At 39.4% G+C, this 22,311-nt stretch overlaps 1 protein-coding gene and 1 long non-coding RNA gene across 2 annotated transcripts in view; one reads left to right on the top strand and one right to left on the bottom strand.

The window, feature by feature from the left end:
- The window catches only part of hiw (MYC binding protein highwire), a 261,195-nt gene that overhangs the window by 94,195 nt on the left and 144,689 nt on the right, over positions 1–22,311 (bottom strand). The gene's annotated exons all lie outside the window — the stretch shown is intronic.
- LOC143302870 (uncharacterized) lies at positions 20,485–21,636 on the top strand. Its single transcript, XR_013058703.1, has 2 exons — positions 20,485–20,657; positions 20,731–21,636. It is a non-coding gene; the product is annotated as an uncharacterized LOC143302870 (long non-coding RNA).

Below are 22,311 nucleotides of genomic sequence, written 5' to 3'. Positions count from 1 at the left end.
CTGTCCGATAACCCGACCGCGTGGTGCTTGCCAAAGGATAAGCGAGCGAGCACCAGGATCCAACGACGAAGGTGGTCCAATATTTGTAGCTTGAGAAGTAGCAACCGTGTCAATGGGCCCGTGATATCATGGAAGCATCGTGGAATTTATCTTTGGAGTAATATACCCTATAGTAATACGAAAGCGTTAGGACAAAGGAATACCTATCACGTAATTTGTTGGTTGAAATTGGCGTGAACGTTTTAATTGAAAGGAATGAAAAAATGGTACAGTAGCAATTGAAGAAAAAAGACGGGATAAATATAGGAAGTGATATGAAAGGTGTCTTGTAACAAATGGTACAACCGGGAAGAGGATGATCCTTTTTGGCAAACTAAATTGAAAATATAGGATATATGCAATTTTTTCAGGAGGATATGCTCTAAGGAAAATTCACTTGAAATATTTGTCAGATTTTGTAACCAATTCTTTCCAAATCTTTATGAATACGTGCAGCTGTGTTTAGAAATATGCAGATTTCTCTTCAACATTTTTATTTGAGTTACATATTTTGCGAATTGTTGTAGGAATTTTGGGTTGCAGACAGATTTTTATTACAACCAGAAGTATAGTTTTGTAACGATAAAACGGTAACAATGACTAAAAACAAGTCTCGATTCTCTTCAATATTCGTATAAGACTTTATTGAATCTCCATTTGGAACCGATATGACAGCACAATCATTCACTCAACCCTTAATCACTCGTCATCCCCAAAATCCTCAATTCCACGGTACAATCTTTTATCGATACTCAAAGGTAAAAGTGCACGGGAACGCTCCATATTTCATCGTAACCTTTACTAAATACGAGAGAAAATAACGAATAGGAAAGAAGAAAAAAAAAGGAAACAGAAATCCTGGTAGCGTTAAAACGAGTGAATCGTTTGAAGGGATACAAGCTGATAGTTTCTGCCTTTGATAGGAGGAGAAGCCGGATTAAACGAAAAGAAGCGGACATCAAAATGTTTGATTTAATAAACGTGTAGTTTTCCAACATGAAAAAAGAACGAGATAGTGGGACATACAGATGGTAATGGAGCATTATTCAAATCTCTTTATACGTTGCATCCTTCGATGTTTCAAAGTCACTTTTCCAGCTTTTCAAATGGAAATCGTCTCTCCGTGACAAAGAATACAGACGATATTGAAATACGTTCGTCCGTGTTCAAATAATGCGAGTTCCTACGCGAATACACGTGCGGCACGATCAAAGGGGTATACAGAGTGTTAATTTCATGTAAACACGGTCCTTTGAACCCGGCTGCGAAGTCGTTGGAATTTCGCCGGAAATTAAATTTAAATCGATCGCGACGAGATCTTTCGAAATTTCATCCGCAAGACAACCGCATCGCGAAGCTTCTTAATTAAGAATGTCCATCCAGCGAATCGTGCCCTCCCTACCCTGAACACTTCCATAGTCTGCAAATACGCCGAATACTTCGCATATATACAAAATAGTTGTATACCTTTCCTCTGTTTTGTCACACCTTTGTCTTTCGTTCGCCGTTTCACTCTAGTTTCCTCTCGAATTTTCTGTCCAATTTCAATTTCATATTCTCTTATCCTCTTGTTTGAATCCTCTATTATTCCATAAAATGCAAATTATTCGAGTTTATTCCTCGTGTCTTCAATCTTTTCCTTTTCCGCCTTCTTCGCTCTCTGTTCTCCGTTTGAATTTGTTTCTCTCTTTACTACGATATAAAATGATAAGGCAACGTTGTTCTGGTAATAACGACGCCTTATCATATAATGACAGTCGCTTTATTTCTCCGTGAACAAGAGTTAAACACGAGGCAATTTGCGAGAAATGACGAGAACGTGTGTTAAGGAAACCACGTTCACAGAAGCTTTATGGATCACCGAATAGGTTTATAGGTTAGACCTTAAACAATTCATGGGGTAGCAGCAGTTATTAAGCAGAAACACGAACGACCAATAGAGGCGACGGTTGATGGAACCGCGGATCCCTGAAAATCCAACGCAAGACCCACTTTGCACGCGAATTTCAAATGTCTTCGGGTTAATCTCGCAGAGGTAGAAACACATTCACCAGCGAAACGTGGAAACTATTTTAAGCGGTAATTAAATTCTGAATTGTTGGATAAAAGAAAAACATAAGGTCACGGTGTTTTAAATACACATCGACGTTTGAAATTTTCGAAGTTAATCGACATGTTGAATAATTTCTCATTTTCTGATTTTATTCGTAGAATTTTAGACATTCAATTAGATGTTATTGTGTTATTTTAATCAGTTCACAGAAGTTGCAATTTTGTACGTAATCTTCTCGTGCTTGATGTTAAGCAGATGTTACGTTGTACTTTAAAGAGTTATTAATTAAACGACATATATTTTCACTAAAAGTGTTCTTGAATCTTAGTGGACGATCTTTTCTCTTGTAAAAATATACAAAAATATGTCGTTTACTACTAATATATTATTAATATAAATTCATCGTTACTAATTAATACGAAAGAATCTTTCTCACAGAATTGAATTCGCTAGACACCAAATTCCTCCTCCTCTAACCAATCATTCCAAAAATTTCTTCGTTTCACGAATAAAATTCACGATGACCAGAAAACCCATGGATTTTGTATTCATCGTATAAATGTTGACACTGAAAACCACAAATCGTTCGACAAGCAAATTATCAGTCGAATGGTTATCTGCATTTTCCCATGTTGGACCCATCGCGAATAACGATCTTTTTACGGCAGTACAACAAGCCGGCAGCGAGTTCATAGGAATTTCACGAGCGTGATCGCACAAATTGCAAATGACATCCTTATCGATAATGTTCAAACAAAGCGAATAATTAGGATTATATATTAACGAGATTTGCGTTCGCCGCAACACGATTAAAACGGCCCGTTTAGGAACGGAGTTACGATTGTTACGGGAACAACGCGAAAAACGATAGAAATTGTCAGAGCCAGCCAATTTATTTATTGCGTTAATACGATTCGTGGATACATATGTACGCGTTCTCGCTTTGAAAATTTGTTGCTTGATCTGCGTTAGCGCGTTAGCCGGCGCATTTTATGTGATTTTATCGAGTTGTTGACGAGCTGATGAGTTTCGCAGGATTTTTTCCAGTATTGTCATATAAAGGATCCGAGAATTTTTTTCTTTTTACTAAATTTCGTCAGAGCATTTGACAACCACGGACTATAGGCACAAATATAACAAATGTAAGATGAAAATGTGAAAGATAATTTGTGTACATATCGAGTAAAACGAACGTTTGAAGTTTTATTAAAGAAACAAAAATAGAAAATACACAGGGAGCAATCCGACCACCAAGATGTGGGAAACTTGGAGAGAAAAAGTATACCAAACATTGAATTCTCGTAGCAAACTTCTGCAAAGAATTGGTTATCGATTGGCTGAAATGAGACGAAGCTACAGACTTCCTTACAAAAAATTAGTGTTCTTGGGAATTGAACGTAATATTTGTAGAAAGATAAATTAAAGCTTTTACCTCTGTCAGTTGTGTATTTAGTAACAGAAACAAAATGTATATTTGCATTTATTAACTGTCAACTTTCCATCAAAGAAATTCAAAATATCAATATTTACGGTATAATTGTATCGACGAACCAGAGTTCCAAACAATATGTTACACTCGTCATGTTTTCTAAAATGTTTATTCACGTCATATAAAATAGTCTCGAGGAGATATAGAGCATGGGGAATCAATTTCCAGAATCCACCGAGCAAAATAGAAACAATATGTATGTTTCACGTTGCTACAATATTCCTTTCACGAAGTACATATTGTTTCTGTTCCACAGCTTCCTCCTTTAGCAAACAACCCACGGTATCTTCGAATTTTTGGTAAAACCGAAGCAACGTATCAAAATCATCGGTTGAGGGTAACGAACTGCGGTATCAAAAACGTCTATCAGTAGATTACTTGCGAGGAATGGCAGTCAACGGAGCTATTAGCGTATTTCCACAACGAGAACGCCACGCAGCATTTAGCTTGTCGATGATGAAACGAAGAGTAAGAACAAGAATAATATGAAGAGAGAAAAAAGAAAGAAACAAGGAAAAAATAGCGAAGACGGCGGAGACGAGGCTCCAAAAGCGACGAACATCAATGTCGGCGGAAGAAAGGAAGCGTTTGTGCGGAAGCGGAAGTAATTGCGGAAATTGCTCGACTACTTTTCCTTTTGTGCGCTCGTATATATAGCTCCGCTCACCGACGCGGATCTACATACACAAATACATAGATATACATACAGGATGTCCCAGTAATCGTGGTACGATCAGTAGGAGAGTGATTTTACGTGAAGAAATCAAATTTTTTCTTTTCCAATGACGTCTAGTTTTCGAGGAAGTCGAATTTGCAAATTTGTCAAGTGTGCTTGAATTTCGTACTAATCTCGGACTCCACAGGATAATCGACACCGAAGTTATTATACGTGTGAAAATAAGCGAAACCGTGAACTCTTTTTTCTTGAAAACATGGCTTATACGCTTCTTAAACGGATAATTTTAATCTGCATTTTCGACTGTAGGTACAATTACTTCCTTTGTCGATTGTACAACGATTATTCATTTACTTGTTATTTCCACGACACCCTGTATACACAGATATACAGATATAAAAGCTTCTTTACAGAAGTCTTATCAGGAGAATAGGGATGGATTTTCGGAGGTACTTCACGGTAATGACGAGGCGAAATAAACAGAAAGACCACGCGAAATAAAAGAACGCGATAGATAGAAGAAAGAAATGCCCCCGCTACATCAGGAAACGATCCTTGGAAATATTCGCGACGCGACGAAATTAGGATGGAGGAGGAAGAACCAACTATAGGGAACGCCCAGCGCCGGGAAAAATATGCACCGACCATTTCTCCCGGTTCACGGTCTACGAATTTCTGATTAACGTCGTGGACGCCTGTTTTGTCGCTCCTAGCACCAACATATTTCGCTGATATCGCCACGTTCATATGATAAAATGCTGAAAAAACTTCTATCGGAGAAAAACAAGAGTAATTAAAGGGATGTGATTTTTTTGGTTTATCTGCCTGCCTGTTTGGGTATTCCGAGTTTATAGGACTTTTTGATTAACATAGGTTCTTTTTTCTGCTTCTATTGAGACGTTTCATGCATTTTGTTCTACTTCTTTTTATCAACGATTTTGCACAAAGTGTTGTGCTTCACGTGTAGAAATTACACATATCGGTTTTTAATTGTTTGTTCCGTTAGGGGGGATTTTAAGAAGGAGAGAGAGTTTGTGGCATAGTGCACTGTATGATTTTTATAAGAAAAATAATGCAACAGTGGTAACTTAAATTATTAATTCAGTTTATTCGCGAGATTGTCGAAAGGACTTGTGAAAGATAGTCTTCGAGATTCAGGAAAATTTTTATTAAAAGATTTAATTAAATCCTAAGTCGCAGAGATTCTATAATCCAAGAAAGAGAAAGAGTGCTGGAAAATAAAGAAGAATATGCTAACGATTTAATAATGTAATTCATGATTTTCTGTGGCTTCATGTCAGACCTTGTCGTTTGAAAGAATGATGTAACTTATAAAATGAATGAATATTTCCATTTCTGTGATATCGAAATAATAGGACGGTTGTTATTGATTCAGATAAATCATTGGTTCAGAGACATCTACAAAGAAGCTTCGGTAGCAATAAGAATTAAAGAGCCGAAGAAGAGACACTCGAAGACTTCAATTAGTTTCCCAAGGCTTAATTAATGACGGTTCACGTGTCCAGCTCACGTAGCCTCCCTTTTTTCACCATCATTTTTCTTCCTCCCTCTGGTTTACAGTTTTTGCTCGGTTCACCCTGCCGTTAATGTCGCGAACGATAATCGACTTTTCCGGACGAAACAGAGAAACCTAGCGAAATTCTCAATTTAACTTACCTCGAGAAGAGCTGTAAATATCAATTTCTTGCAAGTTCCAGGTCACAGTAATTTTGTCCAGTAATAACAAGATCATCGAAACGACGGAAGTTTCCGTACGAGAATAAAATCATCCCGGGGAAACACGGAGCATCGTAAAAAAGCGCGGAAAAAAGATAAATAAGGGAGGAAAGAATTTAGCGTTTCTTGCGATATACACCGTCCACCATAAGTATTAACACGTGTACTCGCAATATTTATTGAAAACTTCTAATATATTTTAACCTTATTTAGTATTTTACGTCATAACTAGACTGCGAATTTTTATGCTATTTCATATTTGTATAAATAGAACCAAAGAAATAGAATCTATTTAAGTTTCGCTTACTACAAATTGTAACGATATAAAATATTCCACTCTGTGTGTCTTATACATATTCTTTTTCTTATATATCCTATACGTTCTGTGCATTTTTGCACCTTTACGTTTATCACAAATCTATAAATATCCACAGTCTATGGATAAGGTACATATGACGTGACTGAAAGTACTGACTTATGATAAAATAATTATAAGATAAAAGCGGTAAAAGATATTCAATTTCTACTAAACATCAATAGCTCAATAGGTTCTAATACTTATGACCGGCAATGTAAATTTCCACTCACCGTAGTATCGTGTCGCGGAAGGTTGCAATACGTCTCTTACCTGAAACAGAGAAAAAGAAGGATCGTTTAAAAACAGAAGACTGCTTGCTTTTCGTGGCTGATACTCAACCACCGATCCAACCCCTCCGACTCCCGTTTCGACGAGGTTTGAGGATGAGTCGCGCCCGAAAAGTTGCCCGGCTAGAGTTTAATCGGTTCGCTAAATTATTCTCTTCTTTTTTTACCCCCTCCCCCCTTCCCTCGACTGTGGAATTGCCCTCCGGCCGGAAACTTTGCTCTTAATCGTCGTGAAAACTCATTCCGACGGCTGCGAAAGGGTTTAAACCGTTCCAAATAGCATCGTTGCAATTTCTTTTTTCCAGAGCGATAACCGTTGGAGCGTCTTTAAGAAAAGGCCGGCACTGCGCTTCTTTTGAACTTATCGTGCACCGGTTAATGTGAATATGCTTCGAGAAATTATTCCGATCGTAAACAGGTGTTTGGGAATTTTTAACACTTCAACTGCCACAGGAATTTTATATATTTTACTTTAGAAACATCACAGTATATCGTCGATTGTAATACCGACAATGTCGTGTAAGTGATTCACATAGCAATTTTTTAATGCTAGAAATTTATCTTATTTTGACCGCCTCAAAAAACTTAGTAAAACGCAGGTCATCGATGACCATCGATAAACATTGTCATAAATCAATGGATAGTAGAAATCCATTTATCTGAACCCGTCGGGGAATAAATAGAATTCTATAATAAACATTCGCGTTTACTTTTGTTTTTGATATAGAATATTGTTCAAGAAATTAATTCTTATCTGTGTGATTAATGAAGGAAGAAATGGTGTTAAATGTATCATTGTGATGATACTTGTACGCTTGCTATAGATCACTGCCAGAGAGATGCACATGGAAAATCATATTTGTCGAAAGTAGCTAATTTTTCAATCTCGACATTTTCTAAGTTAGTCTTCACTGTCTTAGCACCCAAAGCTATGTGGCGGCACTCGACCACGGAACTTTCCAACGGCTTCGCGACACAAAGCGCTATACCTTCAAAGCGTAAGGCCGACATACCTAAAATGTACCATCCATATCCCTACGGTTCTTTCGCCGAATATTCGGAAGAACGCATACGCGGCAACCGTCGCGGACATCTAATAAACGCGCACGTAGTGGAGATGATATCGAGGGGCAACAAAGAAAAGAATCCGTTTGGTTTCGAACCAAAGATTCATTATGCACTGAGCTGCGAAGTGCGAAATGTTAAGCGTCGTAACGAAGCAAACACAATTAGAGATACGTGACTAATCGTTAATCGTTATTTATTGTTGATAGTTAATCGTTAATCGTTAATTGTTGACTGTTGATTGTTAATAGTTTAATAAACTTTATTGTTGAACATCAAGAGTATTTCTTGGGGCACCTTCACCAACATCCACCTCAGCTATTACTTTTAGGATGTAAATCCACTAGCTAAGATAGTCACCGATGCTAAGATAGTCACTAGCAGACTATATTAAGATAGTCACGACCAAATGCATAGTCCTCGTCCTTTCGATCTTTCTCGTTGCGGTCAACCGTTAGATGAGCTCGAATTCGTTCAAGAAGATGAGTGACAGGAACGTGCAGTTGCAAAGTGTTCCCAGATGGTATCAGGGTGATTGCATGGTGAGGAAAAGAAAAAGCGAAGAAAGGTTAAGGAGCGTAGACGAAGTGAAAGCACCGGGAAGCAGAGGTTTATAGGATGAAAGTTTAACAGAGTCGAGGAGAAAATCGAAGGATCTTATGGCACATGGACGAGATAAAAATTAAAATTGGTATACTGTGCACGAATTCTTCAAATTTAAATATGCAATTAATCGAAAGGTTAACCGATCAAGCCTATTTCCTTTTACCGCGTCGTTTCCACTATAAAATATCGAGCAAACAATCAACCAGGTCAACGTCGATGTTTCGTAATTTCCGGCTGAATGTCGGATCATATAGATGGAGTATTAGCTTTTTTCAATTCCATGGGGAATTGCTCGACCAGCTTCCCCATGGATCGATTCGACTGCACGAGATTAATATGCGGATACGATTTTTTCCTGTTTGCGTGAACACGATGACCTAACAATACCACGACGTCCCTGCGCCACGCACAATACACACATTGTCTATGTGATGTACGAGCGGACAATTCATGAAACGTCAATCGACGGACGCACGCGGCACAATCCTCGTCGTCTCGAACAATGCTCAGCGTCTAGAGATATTGGATCGAGCCGGTAACCATAAACGGGGAATTAAAAGCCTATTGTAACGCTGTTAACGAGCAAAACTTTCCTTTATACGTTGTTGTACATATTCGGCTCTCACTGGATTTTGATGAATTTTTTATTACATATCTGCTAGAATATTTATCTATATAATTATATTTATAGTTATAACATCTATATTATTGCAGAATGGTAGTCTTCTACAAAAAAAAAAAAAAGAAAAAAAAACGCAATCTCGAGACTTACTGCTTTTCATCTCAGGTTTTACATAGACGCAAGTGATATTCAACAAACAAATTCTAGAAATGTAATCTACTTCATGGCTATTCACATGTAGCATTCGAAATGGTGTCATGCTATTCATATCACGGGATATCGGAAAGTCCATACATTTCCATGATGAAAACGTAGCATTTTGCTAACTTTCAATGAGATCTAATCTGCGAAGCTTCCACATCAAAATATCTAAACACGACGCCGTGTCATTTTTCTGATCACGCAAATACTTCTAACTTGTCACTCAAAGTAGAAAATATAACAGAAAGTTATCACAGAGTCGCAGCTACGTACTACATGTAAAATGCAACGAATGCTTTAGCATGTCAACCTGTCACGTAAAAGTTACATACAACGTGTTAGTTTCGGCGCGAATTGTTACACGTGCTATCTCATAACCGAATTCACGCGAGTTAATAGTCTGAAAAGCAAGCAGACAGTTTTAGTAGTAAAATGTGAAAATATGAAAATATGATTTATCATGTGCATCTCTATAGTTTTCATATCGATTTCATCATATTCTAAGTTTAGATTCTGGCTATGAGAATGCATACGACGTTATGTACAAGCTTAAAAAATTTGACAACGTTCGTTTTTGTTACGTACGAGCGCTTTCAATGAAAGCACTGCAGAAAGATCGAAGCAAAATGGACGAGCAAAGAAAGCGTTATCACGTAGAAGCGTGTTCCTTCTCGTGTCTGTTTTTGCTTTCTTTTTTCTCTTTCCTTTTCACTTCTCCGTCTCTGTCTCCTTAATGAAAGCATTAAACACGTCGTCTAAGGTCTAAGCAGACCTCGTTTCTCGGACGATCTCATTTTCATCTCCAGCCCTGGAGAACTTGTTCCCTGGACTCGGCCACGCTTTTTCGCGGGACTAAAAAGCTATCACGCCAGTGAAACGGTTTATCGTTGAAACGGCGCGGCCGGCGATTTAAGTCGTGTCCCAGGGAAAATTGTATTATCCGAGTCAGCTGCGCGAAAATTGCACTGTAAATTCGGACGGATAAAGAAAAACAATTAAGAATAGAATGGGGCCACGGAGAAAGAAGTATCTCCACTGTCTGTTTGCTATTAAATCTAGTCGGAGTGGTGTTCGCCCCGTTGGAAAAATACCTTTCGCTCGTAGTTTCGTTCGTAAACGTTCGACTACAATGGAGAATCGCGTTAGAGAGTGTATCTAACGCGAATCACTAACCTTTTCCTATTGTTCTCTTAAATTTTATGTTCCTGGAGAATTATGGAATTTAATATCACATCGTGTGCAGATGATGTAATTGAATAATTGAAAGGTGCATCGATCGAAGCTGTAGAAAGTAGATGACATTTGCAGGATGAAGTTTCACGATAAAGGCATTTACTTGTTATAGCGTTTAGAAGATGAAAGAAAATTTTATTCGGATTTCATTGTTTAGTTGTATTCATTTTTAAATATGCATACATGTATATTACAACATATTCTACGCATATTGGTGTACTCCTATATACGTCAACATGCTATAATTACATATACATGTAATATCACCACGTTTATAATGCACAAATATCACTAAGTAATCAATCCCTTCATCAAGCATTTCTTCAACAACTTTTTTCCAAGAATCAACAGTTTTTTCGCCATTCGCAAATGTTCCTTCTTAATACACAAATCGAATTTCCCTAATATATCGCTACCCAGTGACACGGAAAAGGCAACGAGCTATCAATCTTGGCAAGAAGTAGCGCGAAAAGGGGAAGTCCTTCGATCGATTTGAACGGTGCACGAGGACGGAATTAAAACTCGCGGGAGCGCAGCGTGACGCTATTACAGACGAGCGAAAAACGAGTAAAAGGAGCAAAAGGATCGGGGAATTCGAGCAAATTAATAGATCGTGCCAGGTGAGAGGCGGCTAAGAGCGTCGCGTGTGAACGCGGCATAAGCTCTTTCTCGTGTCGACGCGCACAAGGTGAAAAAGGAACGAGAGGCGAAGTGCTGCTACGGGGCTCCGGCTGCATGTGCGCACCCATATGGCGACAGGGAAATACGTTGGCGAGGACCCGTTCACGAGGAAAATATTTTCAGCGTCGATTTCAGACCCGTGGATACGGTACGCAGCGCGATAACGCGAGACGATGGCCTCGCATTCGGAGCGTGCATTCGAACGTTCGAGCTGAACGATATACGCGATAGTTAGACGACTTCCTCGAACGTCCCGCGAATAGATCCAGCTCTGTGGGCGTATCCTATCTCATACGTGTAAATGTGAACAGTATTTTTTCTCGTCCAACTAGAAAAAACAGCGTGGAATTTAGTAGAAAATTTGGTAAGAAGAGAAAAGTTGAAAATTGTAAAAACAAACACGTGTGACCGTCTAAAAACATTCTTTTTAATAATTGAGTAACTATGATGAACGAACGTTGTTGTACTTATGAGAAGAAAAAATAATAAATTCATCGCGCATATAATACGTTAATCACCTTAACGGACATTCCTCTCGTTCTTGGCAACAATTCCACGCAACTCACGTGTCGGATAGGTCTTTGCATCAGCCGCGAATTCATTCATCGACAACCACCATTGTTAACTGGCAGTAGTAGTTACACGTACCAATTATAACTGGCAAACGGCCGAGTTCATTGCGCTTGGCTAGCTCTGCACTGGTCCGGCCTTTCAAACCATTCTAGATGCTCGTCACGTCTGCGTGCGAATCATCGAATTGTACGCAAACCGCCACGACGCATCGGAATTTCTTCCGAGGATCTAACGATTACATCGAGACTGATTATAACGGGCGAAGTTCGCCGAACAAACGTCGTAACCATGTGCGATACCCAGAAACGTTACGCGTAAGTGGTACTAATCCAAGTTAGATACGGCACTTGAACTGCAACTAGCGTAGATTCTCAGATGTCTTGTTGTTAGCTCGAGAACTTCCTGCGACAAATGTCTAGAAGATTGCGAAAGTTGTTAAAATATCAGGACTAAAAGATATAAATCATTGCACTCTCGAATTATTGTAGAATACTGCGAAATCGTGTTCAATCTACTTCGTTCTATTAAACGTTAAGTTTGACTAACCGAATTTTCACCTTATGACCCGTGAAATTCTTTCTCGTTACATTAACAAAAATTAACTTCTAAGACAAATATCGTACGATATAAGATATGCTCTTACTTCATCGTCACAAGCTACCAGACATCCTACGTAACTTCCATTCAGAGATCTTCAATCTAAGTACAAAGTATAGAAACTAAAAATTTATCGAAGATTTCAAACTAGCCCATGCCATGAATACAATTCGCCTTTCTTCTTCACAATTATAATCCATGATCCATATCATAAGCGTGACACGACATCGTAAGGCAAGAGCATCGTACAAAAAGAGAATTCGACCAGAGAGAAGTGTCATCGATACTCGAGCGAAAGTCGAAGCGCGTAAGTAGCGCTCGGGACGCGGGCGTCAAGTGGCGCGAACTCAAACAGAAGATCCTCGTGTTCGAAATTAAACATGTGTAGTAGACGTGGACGGGACAGGGGCGAGCAATCGATAAACTTGACGCCATTTTGATGAAGCGTTAAGCCAACACGCAGCTACAAGCACAGCCACGACATAGATAGTGGGATCCCTGGATATATCTGGCCGGCTGCTAATCAACGCTTTATTGGCTATAGCCAATTAACGGCTGCAATTGGCACGCGAACAAAGCGAGCACGTTCCAATAGGTCGACCGAGGCTTTCCGTTACGCATGGGTCCTCGCGAACCGTACCATTCCGATTGTCCGCCATCGAGTATTACCGAATGCCGTGCTAAACAATTCGATTATCTGAACAGCCGTGTTCGCAGATCGACGGATTATTCCTCGGCGTCGCGACCGATCGGCTCTCAAAGCCGTCATTAGCTCTTTTATGGACGAAAGCGGAGCTATCGCGATCAATCCCTCTTCTATTCAAGGGGAAGCGGCACGTGGCAATTGGCTCTTGATGGCCTCTTGCACAATTAAATTAATATTATTAGCGAAATTTTACAAGTCGTAAATACATTATAAGTTACTGGTACAATATGTTACTAGAACGAACTAATTACCATTTATGAATTGAGTTTTTTTTTAAAAAGCACTTGGAATTAATCAACTTCGCTTGTTATTGATCTCCTAATTTCAAAAAATTAAGAAATTAATTAACTACACTTTTATTGTTTTTTTTTTTTATTTCATTATAGAAATACACGATTAACGTTCAAGTTTTAAGAAACGAATGATTTATTTCCATAAATTCATTTATCGTGAGAAGATGGAATAAATATCGATGATACCTTTTTCTATTTTTCAATTTACAGAGTTGACCAATATGACTCGATTTTTATTGGATTTTCGATCGCCACATGTGTATTTTTACTCCTTCCATACGTCGATGTTAATGCACAGATCGAGATACTTGTTATTGATTGCTTCCTTAACAATCATACCGCGAAACATTATTGAAAAATACTTTCAGAGGCGAAATTTCTCACAGCTGTACCAAGTCGATCGTTTTCTACCAACAGATAACGGAATTCGCGTAGGGCCATTAAAAACCAACTTGTTCCTGCGACCTGTCGATCGATGCGAATGTGTATCGGTAAACAGCAAGTCAAACGTATGAGAATACCTCGATGGAAATACAATATTTATTTACGGCGAGTATTTCGGCAAACAGCGTGTTTGAACGCGCAAAAATACCAACAATTTTCCATGGTAAAGGATACAAGGACTACAGAAGGAAATATTCGATTGCGAATCGCTAACAATATAAATAATTACATTTCTGTCATTAAAATCAACCACTCAGACAAAAAGGAAAATTTCATACAATCTTTAACAAAGCTGAAAACGTTGAATGATCCGGTTGGTGGACGACTTTTCATAATTTTCGCCAACGAGGAACACGAAACTGCGAAGATAAGTAGTAAGACGAGCAAGGGTCCGTGGAATATTTTTCTTGTGTCCCGGGGAAGGTGGTATTGAGACGAAATAACGAGATACTCGCGCGATATAAAGTAGACGTATGAAATTTTGCAGAGCTGACGCTTGCGGCCATCGTTGTCGTCGTCGAGAAGGACACAGAATCCGATATTTTCTTTTTAAGCCTGACGGAATTACGAGACCTGTCGGTGCTGGCACGTGCATAGAAAAGCATTAAATAAGGTCCGCCTCCATAAAACTGTTGAATTTTTGAAGAATAAGTAGATTCAGCTCGTTGCTTCGACCTCGGTCAAATATTCACGAACGATGGTCTGCTAAAGAACAAGAATTTTCGTCAGCTTACTACACGGAAAATGATAAAATAGGACCCATATATGTAATTTAAAACACCGATGTACTAAGTATTATACGGCATGTTTGACAAATTTCGCAGTAAAAAATAAGTTTAAAAATATTTTGATTGCTCGTGAGAACAAGGTGTTGCAATTCATTATAATCCTTTAGCATAAATGGAATTCTGAGAACTAATAATTTCTATTAACAAACTCGTTTGATTTTATTCTAGAGATAAGCAAATAAAATAAAATTCAAATAGGAAACCAGAAGTTTCTACAACCAAGACGAACTATTACTAATTCAAACAAACATAAGACATGGTCCTTTTCTTACAGACGTTGATAATTAATCTATCTAATAAAACAACACTCATGAAAAGCGAGATATTAGCTTCCATTAATGCGTTAACCTGTACCAATTTATAACTTCGAGTACTATCACTTTCTCAAAAGACTTCGTCAAGAAGGTACGAAGAACAAAATTCATTCGGATGATTAAGCGGCAGGGAAGAAGTCGAGTCATTTATATCACTCGGTTCCAAAGATCTTCCCTCTTGCGAGTTACCCTTTCTTGGTGGACAACTGAAAAGAGACAGCGAGTAGGTTTCGAGTCGCTTGATACGGTCAGGCCGGTTGAAGGACGAGGTGAAAAGTACGGGAAACGGGGTCGAGCTTCGACCGTGCAGAGAAATGGAAGCGGTCAGACTAACCTCTTCTTGGGAAAACTGCAACCCCCGGACCAACCCTCACTATCTGCCGTAAACAATGAAAGCTCAAGTGTCCGGCTAGCCTAGAGGGGCTTCTCGAGTAGCTGCGCCGGGACTTCCGGTTGCCCGCTGGAAAATAAATTTACAGCTAAGCTCTGTGCACGTCCGCAAGCGTTGCACACGGCTCTCTCGATGCCCTGGCCCTGAAACCGACGCCAAAACATCGTCGGAATAAGAGGAAGAGGAAGATACGATCGTCGTTTGTCACCCTGCGGAACGGTCGGCGGAAAGATTAAGAAAGAAATTTCGCTCGAGTGAATTACTTCAGGGGACGTTGAGACGAATTATTTACACTGCGAAGGAGAATCAACGGAAAATAGAAAGCCCTAAAAATTGGATCGACGATAGCTAAAAGATCCTTGGATGACTAATTTGCCAACGTCGAAGGGTACGGAAGGGGTTGTTTTCTCATTTTCGTTCGAGAGACTTTTAATATCGAAACTCTCGAGGTTAACGGAGACCCTTTGACGAGTGTAATTATCTGACCGCTACTAGAGAAGGTAGAGAAAAGGCGAATAATATTGCCAGGGACGGGTAAGTAACTTCCGTCAGAAAGCGCGGAAACCAACCAACGGATTCCCTTTGTGATCTCTCTAATGACGACCCTTATCACCCTCATAAACAGGGATTTACTTTCACATATTTCTAACGCTTGCTCCCTGTGGCCGGTCCCATTCTCACCCTTCCGGCATATATTCGCTCTTAAAGGCTGACGAGGGTGAAGAGGACGTTTTCGTCGCAGAACCTTTTCTTTTCTTCCCCTCTCGTGCGTTTCTCCGCGCTTTCGCTTCTGCATGCTTTTCCTACTACTTCTCTCGCTCTGTCTTTTTCCACTTATACTCATCCCACTTTTCTTCCCATTGCTTTGAAACGCCGCCATTAGCTGAGAGCAACCGTGAATCAAGGGAACGCTCGACCACGAGTAGCTAAATCATCTGTGCGCTTGTTACATAGTGAGAGAAAGAAAGAAATCATGGCTCGAGTAACGTTTCCACGATCGAAAGCCGTCGTTGTCTGTTATCGATCTTCAAATGGATTTCGTCGTCCTCGCGGACGAAAGGAAAATACGCTTGATCACTTTAGCCGCTAATGGACTACCGATTAATTAAACACGGTCTGGCAAGTTTCCAAGCGTTTACAACGTTGTTTATCGTACGTACAAGTCGGTAAATGCCCGTTTTGCGTGCACTATTATAGCACACATATCGCGAACGTGAACACGATACAGAATGCGTACGCTTGCGCGGTCGCCGATAAATCCGGGACACGTTTGATAGGCTTCATATGCGGTGTAATGAAAAAAGTTTCGTCATACGCTCATGTCCGTTAGGACTTAGTTTTTGCGACATAATCGCTTTTTCCTCTCCGTGAATTGAACATGGTATATGCTTGCCAGGTCATGTCGGTGCATCTGGTTTAGTATTGAACCCTACGGACTCTTTTCTACGATAATTAATATTATTTATATGTATTTATATCTAGATTAATAACGTTACTAAATTTTGACAAATTACAATCCTCCACATTATATGCATCCTGTACATTTTTGCACCGGTTAAAATTTGTTACGATTGCATAAACGTGCAATTACAACGAGTATTCTACAATACATAGGATAGTTCATATATTTTTGATTATTATGTGCATTCCGTGTATTTTTGCATCTTCAAATTTCCCATAGATACATAGGAACCCACAATTTACTCACCCCCAAGTTTTCCATAATTTACTCATCCCCAAGTTTCCTTTATTTACAAAACAATCGTACACGCACGTGTATTACTAATCCACGGAAGCGTGTAGATATTTTCGGACAACGGCCGCAGCCCCTCCCAATTGTAGACGTCCATATTTCACCCCGGTTAAATGTCTCCCAGGAGTACATCTTTGTGGGTATCGAACGCCTCTTCGAAGTTAGCCGGAGTTCACCAATCACCTCAAAGAGAACGGTCAACGTACGCGTACTGACCCCGCAGACTAGTTTCGTACACGATGCAACACGCACCAATACACCCCTCGGGTCAACCCTAAATCAGATGGATCCGCGACAGCCTCAGGGTGAGACGGTCACACGGAATAATTATTCGACGAATTTGCATACTGATTTTGAGGTCACGTTTACTCGAACGACGGCCTACGGCTCCATCCTGTTCCTGCATTTCGATGGACAAACGAACCATTCACCAGCCTATTATATATTGATGAGGATATTTCGTATGCACGTAAACCTGGATTACAGTCAGGGCTAGGGAAGAAGTTTCGGTCAGTAGAATTTCCTCGTTGCACGAATTGTACGGTTTACGTTTGAGAGAGAAGTTTTCGAGGGGAGAGGGATAAAGGTGAACTGGTTAATTTAACACTGGAACTAGGATTCATCAAAATGAACATTCCTTGTGGAAATTTTCATGAAGTTTCTCGTAGGAATTTTGTAGATTTATAAGGTCGTGCTTGAACAAAATGCTCGATCATAAATTAAATATAGATACCTATGTGTACGAATTTGAATGCATTACGATTTACGAATTTACAATCGTAATATCACCAAATGTATCCTTAATTCTTGCAATTATTGAGATCAACTACAAATTTGGAAATTTCCATGTGAATTTATATTTAAAACCACCGTTACGCCACGATTATCAAGAATATAAAAATCTTCCTTCATTCCTAAAGATGAAATCATTCTCGAAACATTCGTCAAATTTAAAACCGAATTTTCTCACCCGATAAAAAAGAAACAAATACAGAAAAACACGATTGTTCCTGATACGCGACGCACGATAAACCTTCGAATTTCCATATTCAACCTCTTGTATTCCCTTTTACCCCTGTTCAAAGCGCGGAAATGAGAGAATGCGGAGCACATCGTACGCGTCAACCCCATACCATAGCGCTACTATTTAAAGCGAGCCGCAACGCGACGCTAAAACACGATCGAATCGGGGTCTATCGGTGTCGCGTGGCGCGAATCCGGGAACCGGTGGCCGAGTTCGCGCGATTCCTGGCCACGGCGTCATTTTCACCCAGCAATTAGATCAGGCGATAACGAATGGGAAGCGACGTTCGAGAGGTCGAGGACCGTGACACGGGAATCGTCGATCGGCGTTGGTCGCTTTTGAAAATCGAATTCGGGGCCCCGTGTTGACGCGTGTGTACAGGGCACGTCGATAATTAATCGGAAATCGAGGAAGAAAATGAATCGAAACGCGTTCTAACCACACCACGTAAACGCCTCGTTTCGTACCCTTCTACATTATTTTCGATTTTAGGTGACTCGAATTCCGGCTGACCGGTTTCGAAATCGGTGCCGCGTTCGCTTGCCGCAACGATCGCTGCGGTGATTTCGTCGCGTATCGCGGAATATACGATTACAGGAGAGAATCAATGGTCGCGGTGGCAAGTTTGCATCCAGGCCGGCTTATTTGGCCGATTACCAATCCTCGTTCGACGATATATTCGAATTGCAACGGATTTAGACTGCTACGTCGAAAATTAGACGGAGAACATTTTTTTCTTTTTCGTCACGATGTTCGTCTTTTATGGGTGGTTAAGAAATGGTATTATAAGAAATTCGAAGAATCGGTCGTACTTGATATATTCGCTATTCGCGTCTTTAATCTGCATTTACGATAAGTACTATGAAACGAGAATGAGTCAGAGAATGTACCACCAATTGCTTTTTGTCGATCGATTGTCTTCTTTTGAATGAAACTGTCTGGTTAAAGAGGAGACCAATCGAAAGTGAAACAATAATATCGTGTTATCTAACTCTCGTTCTTTTTGAAACTTTCATAACTATACCTTTTCACCTTGCCTGGAAATAAGACAATAAAACAAATTTATATAACGTTATAATGAAGAAATAGCACAGAGACAATATTTGATGTTGCTTCTATGCATAATAAACGTATAAATAATTAAGTATAATGAATGCGACAGTGAACGTGTGAACTTATTCGAATGGTGTAATTGTGACTGGCAAAACGAGAATGAATTTGCATTATTGGTTCCTGAACCTGGTTGATAGCCGAGTCACGAATTGATTGCGACCAGTGTGAAATTAAAAAACTTCCGACTCGTCGAGGTCGGAGAAGAAGATTCACGGAGTTTACACGTTATATGGTCGTATATCATAACTGTAAACATAGGCGGAGATTATTATTTATTGCAACGATGTAGCCACGCCATCCAGACTGCAGAATCCGTGCTCCACCTACGAGACTTCCAGAGAAGATACTTGTCAAATTTACTAACCATCTTCCATCTGCACTTACATGTGAAATCGTGATTTTTATTGTTTTTGTTCTTTTCTACCGCATTATTTTAGTATTTCTGGTCCTAGAACTTTGATGTTTTATATTTCGAGAATATATTTATATGCATAAAATTTCTTAAACAATTTATGAATAAAATGTATGAAAAAAAGAAACATTTCATTCATATTATTTAGATAATTAAGAAAATTCTGTTTTCTCCTTTAAAATAGAAAAGAATGATACCAAGAAAAGAAGGAAAGCGTAATTTTATTTAATTAGAAAAAATAAATATCAAGGAATAAACTAAGGGAAATCGAAATGGTCGGTAAGAAAATTCTAGGTGCAGTGAAAGTTTCTGCGATTCAAGTACTAAGCCACGATCATCTTTTTATAAAAATAAACCGATACGAGTACAGAATAGGAAACACTTATCTCGCAACTTCGAGGCAGTTACAAAGTCTCGATGCCATCAGTTGGCCAACTTCTCCTCTTTTTATATTTGGTTGCCTTTTCTACTTTTTTTATTGTTCTCCCAAGTGGATCGTCGTGACGTAAAGTTCGTCTTGTGATGTTCCGGCTCCAGAAAAGGAGTTTGCGAGACATTAAATATACTCGTCCGCGAAAGTGCACGCTCGAGAAGGGCGACGATTTATGATCCGTCGCCGCGGATGCGGCACACCGGAAGGAAAAACGTATTCTCTCTCTATTCGCCGGTTCCGAGCGTGTTTTCTTTTGCTCGTATCGCGCCACGAGAAAGGGACCACAAGGATCGATCCATCCTTCGCGCGGGACGAATTACCTGCCAACGCGCCACCGAAACAGATATTCGCCTCTGAAAAAGAAACATTTCAGCCGTCTCGCGTCGACGTTCTTAAACGTTTCTACCGAACGAGCCCACCTGCTGCTCGATACTCGAGATGCTCAATCGCGAGCCGCGAACTTGCGACGACCCTCACACTGAATCAAATCACGATGTTGGATTAAATTACAGGATTTCGATACTTGTTTTCTTATTTTTGCTTTTATAAGTGAAGGCAATTTATAATTTTTACCCTTTTAATCTTCTTCAGTTTATTGTTTCATAGCGTTTATAATTTATGATTTTTAATTTCTAGCATTTTCTAGCATGACGAAACAATAAAAACGAATAATGACAATAATGAGAAAATGTCTTCAATTTCACGAAAAAAGATGGAGATAGTACAAGAACGATGTTACAAGATAGCAGCCTCTTTCAGTTTGAAAATGGTAAATAAGGAGGATAAAATATTCATAGAATTCGACAAATAATATCTAGACTACAGAAAGAAATTTTCGACAGAAAAATCGCTAGATACGGTCGTGGAAAGCTTCGCAAGACTCATCTCTGCTGGATTACCAAATTTATGCGAATACGTGATACAAGAGCCAAACGAGACGATAGAAACGCAAGCAGTCTTGCTGTTCGTCTGGTAGACTTTACGGCATCTCGCGAAGGAGGCTTAATTTATCACCGTCGAATCATTTATCATCGAAAACGCCAAAGTTCTCTCTCTCTCTCTTTCTCTCCCTCCTCGTTTCCCTTCCAACCTCCATACACCTCCGTGGAAACTTTCGGCTGGCTGCTTACCCTGGTTGTGTGTTTCTCTTGCAGGGACTCAATTCAGGAACGCTGGCACGTGACGAGAAACAATGAGGCGAACAATGAGTCGGGTCGACAATGCTGTCCTCAAAATCTCTCGGCGCCGCTTGCCAAAATCCTTCGGGGCTTTCTTGCAGCAGAACAGAACCGCGTCGTCTATTCGTCCTCGTAATACCGCCATGTGTCTGACGACTATATCCGACGTAACTTGACGCAGGCTGATGCATTCCTGACGTAAACCACGAATTCGTCGGCGACTGTTTTTCTTTATTTTTTACAGAGAAAGAAAGCTTCTTTGAATTTTCCAAATTACCATCGACTGTGCGTGTGTGACGCATGCTGTAAGTCTTTTTATGCGAAGAGAGTTTCTTTGAATTTTCGTCGATTCTCTGTGCGCGACGCATCCTTCTTTATCTTTTCATACAGAGAAAGCTTCTCCGAATTTTTCTTTTTTTCCTTTCTTTTTTTGCGAATCTGTCGCCGACTGCGCGTGCGCGACGCATTCTTTAAATCTTTTTATACAAAGAAAGTTCATTTGAATTTTGTTTCTTTCTTTTACTTGTTGCAGAAATTGTATATTTTATCTGAATATATATTTTCTACTTCTTTATGTTATTTATAATAATCACTGTTTCCATTGGAGGTAGGATAGGTATTTTTTGAAAAAGTTTCTCTGATTATTTCGTAATCGTGTTTTTCTTAATGAGAAATAAAAGATAATGGTATTCTGCGACTCGTTATAACGCAAGGTTTCTATGTTACGTAAAATTGCATACGTTCTATTCATACGCGGTCTCGTAATGAAATTTCTTCTGGATAAAGATGAAAAAGTTTAGATAGAGAGTCAGAAACGTAGGTACGTCTCCATGGAACCACGAAGAATGTCCCCGAGGCGTATTACGAGATAGCAGAATATTACCGTGATACTCTTCGACATTTTCTGTAAATATGACTCTGCGATAACGTCGCCATTCGTCCCTAATGTACACAAAACCACTCGTCTCCTTTCAAATCTGAATTTTTAATACAAATGTCTTTCCCATTACCTTCCCACTTTCCTCAACTTGCTTCATTAATCTTCCAATCTTAGTACCAATAATCAAATCCTTCACAAAATTAAAAAATAAACTCTGCGGAATTTTCCAACACTCTTACTCAATAACTACAATTCAATTATTACTGTTCGATTGTTATTGTTGCAAATGATAGAATTAAGTAACATAATCTTAAAGTTAAATTATTCAAATTCTGTAGCACTTCATTTTAATTCATATTCTGTAT

Source organism: Bombus vancouverensis, chromosome 1 (assembly GCF_051014615.1).
Source record: "Bombus vancouverensis nearcticus chromosome 1, iyBomVanc1_principal, whole genome shotgun sequence".
In the NCBI taxonomy this organism is placed as follows: Eukaryota; Metazoa; Arthropoda; class Insecta; order Hymenoptera; family Apidae; genus Bombus; species Bombus vancouverensis.
Note: the sequence above shows the minus strand (reverse complement) of the source record. Positions and strands in the feature narration are given on the sequence as shown.